Source organism: Alligator sinensis, unplaced genomic scaffold (genome assembly GCF_000455745.1).
Source record: "Alligator sinensis unplaced genomic scaffold, ASM45574v1 scaffold277_1, whole genome shotgun sequence".
NCBI classification, from domain to species: Eukaryota; Metazoa; Chordata; order Crocodylia; family Alligatoridae; genus Alligator; species Alligator sinensis.
This window is the reverse complement of record NW_005841899.1, coordinates 3,965,333-3,970,290: the sequence shown is the minus strand read 5'-3', so window position 1 is coordinate 3,970,290 and position 4,958 is coordinate 3,965,333.

The window sequence follows — 4,958 nt, the reverse complement described above, 5'->3', positions numbered from 1 at the left end:
AGCAGAGTGGCAGACGGTCACATCCAGGACCAGAGCTGCTCGCAGCGAACAGGTACCAGTTCCTCCAGTCCAACTGGAGAACAGGTACGAGGCCCTGGCGACCCTGCAGGAGATGGAAGGGGAGGAGGAAACCCTTGGGCAGGAAGAAACACCACATTCTTCACGCTCCGAACAGGTCAAGAGATCCAAGCGGACCCAGAGGAGGAGGCGATGAGTGCTCGTCATAGGCGACTCCATCCTGAGAGGTATGGAAGGGCCCATCTGTCGCCAGGACCCTTCAATATGAGAGGTATACTGCCTGCCCGGAGCAAAGATTTGGGATGTGAAGGAGGTAATCCAGGCCAGGATCAAGCCCACTGATTACTACCCCATGGTCCTAGTCCATGTGGGTATTAATGATGCAGACAGGAGAACCCCCGGTCACCTGATGACGGACTACAGTGCTCTGGGCGGTGTGCTGAGGGAGTTTGGTGCACAGGTGGTATTCTCTTCCATCCTACCAGTGAACGGACGCCGGCAGTGGTGTCTCGAGGCAGGCTTCGGCTTCCTGGACAACGACCCGCACATCACGACGAGGGACATGCTCAGTTGGGATGGGCTTCACCTGTCCCCCAAAGGTAAGCGTGTGTTTTCTTCTAGGTTGGCAGATCTCCTCTGGCAGGCTTTAAACTAGGCTCGCCGGGGGGAGGGGAAGATGAGGGTGAGGGATGCGCCCCTAGGGTGTATTTAAGAGGTTTTTACTTTTATTTTCTCAAATTTAAGCAGAAGGCCATTTTTAGAAGATACGTTTGGTTATTAAAAGTCTGTTTTCTATTCAAAGGAATACAGTATGCATATGCCAATATAACCATTCCTACATAAGCAAGGGAATAAGGTGTACATGTTGAAGGTGCTTCTATAGCAGTGTAACAGCTACATATTAGGGTGCAAATTATATAATTATTCGGGCTGTCCAAAACAGCACTGTTCTGCTTCGACTTCCATTTCAATGTTTCAACAGAACAGTGTTTCATTTAGAATTTCGTTTAATTTCAAAAGCACTGTTCTGTTCAATTTAATCTAAACTGTTTTCGCTGTTTCAACGCTGTTTCGCCCATAGTTTATAATGGAGAATCATAAAATGCAGCAGGCAGGCAGATTGGGGGCTTGCCTGCACCCCCAGGAGGGTTGTGGGGGCTGTGCTGAACTTCTCCTGGGGGTTTGTGCCCCCAATCTACCTGCCAAATGACAGAGCAGCGCAACCCAAACCCAGCACCGGGAAGATCAGCAACACCCACCTCCTGTCATCCAGCAGGCAGATTGGGGGCCCACACCCCTGGGAAGACTCTGGTACAGCCCCCGCAGCCCTCAGCGTAGTGAGTGGCCAGACACAAAGCCAGTGGCGGCAGCACAGAGTTGCTACCGCTACTCTGCCTGGCTCCGCGGGTCCCCTCAAAGTGTGGGGCCTGGGGTGGTCACCCTGATTTCCCCCCCCCCCCCGCCCAGGGGACAGCCCTTGCTGCTGCTGGCCCCAGGCAACAGAACAAATCTTCTGTCATCTGGCAGGCAGATCGGCGCCTGCGGGGTGCCAGAAGGTGGGTGCTGCTGCCTGGGGCCAGCGGCAGCAGTGATCTTCCTGGCGCTGGGTGTAGGCTGCGCCCAGTGCTGGTCTGTCATCTAGCAGATAGATCACGGGCCCACACCCCCGGGAGGAGTCCGGCACAGCCCCCAGAGCCCTCCCAGGGGTGTGGGCAAGCCCCCGATCTGCCTGCTGGATGACAGGAGGTGGGTGGTGCTGGTTGGGACCAGTGCCAGAAAGATCAGTGCTGCCACTGGCCCCAGGCAGCAGCACTCGCCTCCTGTAATCCCGCTCACAGATCAGGGGCCCACCCGCACCCCTGGGAGGGCTGCCAGGGCTGTGCTGGAGTCCTCACAGGGGTTTGGGCCCCCAATCTGCCTGCTGGATGACAGGACGTGCATGCTGCCGGCTGGGACCAGCGCTGAAGCCAGTAAGCCGGGTGAAATTTCACACACCCCTAATAATGATATTGGTAGAAAAAAAGCCTACCCATAGTCAACACATTCATACATTTTATATAGGTAATATATGCATATGTAACAGGTGCCCGCTCTAGGGCTGATCTAAACGTGGCCCACACCCCTGTTCCTGGGCCACCTGCCCGCCTTCTCGCCTGCCATGTCTTGTTGTTAATTGATTAATTGATGTTAATTAGTGGGAGGCTGCCCTTTTACTGCCCCAATGCCAGGGGGTGCTATGTGCGGCTCTGTTTCCTCCCCTACACTGCAGCCCACACCTCGTAGATGGCACCGCCGTTGTTGTCCGGGCCTTGTTGTAATCTGGCCCTCTCATCCTCCTTGGGCTCTCTGCAGCCCTGCCTCACTCTGTGCCTTCACCGGTGCTCGAGGTTTCCGCAGCCCTGTCTGGCACTATGCCCTCCCTGGGGCTTCTCAACGCTGCCCCATCTCTGGGGCTTCTCGACACTGCCCCCTCTCTCTGGGGGCTTCTCACTGCGGCCCTGCTCTCTCTGGGGGCTTCTCACCGCAGCCCCACTCTCTCTGGGGGCCTCTCCAATGCTGCCCCCCTCTCTGGGGCTGGGGTCAGTGCACCCTGAATGCTGCGCCCTCACTGGCACTGGGGTCCCCACTGTACTGTGAGTCCCCTTCTGAGGCCTCCTACAACCCCTAATAGCCTCACCCAAACCACCGGTAACAAACAGCAAAACAAAACACAAGCCCCTGGGTTATAACATAAAATCTAAGCTATCTGGCTCCAACTTCATCTCACCACACCAGAGTTTCTTCAGTTGTCCCCAAATCCCAGGCCATACCTGCAGTCTGGCCCCTTCTCTTTTGCTCATTCCAGCAGGGCTCCTTCCCCCTTGGCTGCCAGCAGGGAACTGTCTCCTGGCCTCCGGCCTGTGGTTTATATAGGAGCTAGGCCCTGCCCTTCCGGTCAGCTGACCAGGCAGGTGAGTCACTAGCTTCCTCCAGTTACCCTGGCAACCAGTGCCTGCGTAGTTACTCTGGCTCTACAAGTAGCAGGCACCTTAGTGCCCTGCTATAGCATAATATGTAGATATTAACTACATCCATATTATAATAATAATTATTAGGGCTGTGTGAAGCTTTGGGTGCTGATTCAATTCAGAGGAGATCTGGCCTGATTCGGTGATTGAATCTCGAAATCTGAATTCGAATCAGGAGACAAATAAAAAGATCTAAAATGATTCTGAAATGATTCAGAGAAAGATTCGGAGATTCAGGCACTCCCCACTTGCCACTGCAGGGAGCTGGACCCAGACTCCATGCTGGTAAGTATGGGGTTGTGGGGAGGGTGGCTGAAGGAGGGGGGAGGGGACCATGAGGGAACCCCCACTAGGCCCCATCCCCTGCCTGCTCCCGCAAGGGTGTGGGGCAGGGGGTCTGGTGGGGATCACCCTCCTACCTGGAAGCAGCTAGTGAGTGTGGGGCTTTTTTTTTTTTTTTTAAAGAGCAGGGATGCTGGGGCCAGGCAGGGCAGCCATTGATGGGGCTGGGAGAGCGGGCAGGAGATGGGGTCTGTTTGATTTGGACATTCAGCCAATTCGGCGGCGGTTGAATCTCTGAATCAGATTAATCTGAATTGACTTCAGACAGTGATTCAAATCACCAAATCGAATCACTGTCCCCTGAATTGGCTGAATTTGAATCCAAAGCGAATACTAGCCACTTCGCACAGGCCTAATACATACATACATGCTTCAAGTTAATGGGAGTTTTACCACAGACTTTGAAGAGGTGAAGACTTCAGCCAGAGTGCTTAAACAGAAAATGTAATAATTAAGCTTCAGAGTCACCATGCCACTGAGATAAATGGTAGCAGTTCAATGTGATTTGGAGCTATGGTCTGAATATTCAAAATCAGTAGGACTGTAGTCTATTAGGTAATGCTCTGGATTAGATAATGCTCATCTTCTCAGCCAAATCTAGAAAGTTACTTCTTTTGAATAAAATTCTACATGGTACAGTATTTTAATTTGTCACGGGCCCCAGATTAATATATCAAGTAGATCAGGAGTCTGTCCCATGCTCCACAGGTTCTGAATTATTTTGTTTCTGAACTGATGCTTTGCAACTGAAAATCAGATGTTATATTTAAAGTGCATCTAGACTTTCCCTCCATTCACATATGTAAATGAAGTTATATACTAGGAGAAATTCATTTCAGTTGGATTCACAGCAAATGGTACAATCCTTTTTATGGATAACAATGAAAATAAGAGTGTCAAACAGAGCTGCTCAGCTGTATATTTCTGATTTTTAAGAAAGATAGCATTTTCTTCCTGTTTGTTCTTTATGAAGCTGGTGATGAAAGTAAGTTCTCTTGGGCAAAGAAAAACAATGTGATCAGGCTATCAACAAGCATCTATACTATCTTTAATTGATTTCTTCCATCGTTATATGTATGTAGGTACAAGCCTATTTACAGGAGCTGTCTGTCTTGCAAGAATTTGACACTAGTCTGCTTCTGGAGCAAAGACAACTTAGAAGATCACTTGCCTAGCACATCAGCAGTGAAGCTTCAGTCAAAAATTCCACTTACACATCTTGCATGATTTCTGATTTTTAGGAGAAAGAGAGCCAGGATAAAATTCCAGTTGACTTCAGTGGGCCAAGGATTTCATCCCTACACATTCTATTTCAAGCACAGTTTGACTGTACAGGATAGTCTAAATGACATAAAATGCTAGGATTTCAAAATGTATACGCAAAATTATATGAACAAGTCTGGTACTGCTATTTGGAAACACCCTGTTTTGAGCACAACTGGAATAACTGAATGCATGCTGTAGCCTATTGTGCCTTGACAGTCTGGCTTTTGGGCTCTACCACATTTTTTTTCATAGATTCATAGATGTTAGGGTCAGAAAGGACCTCAATAGATCATCGAGTCCGACCCCCTGCATAGGCAGGAAAGA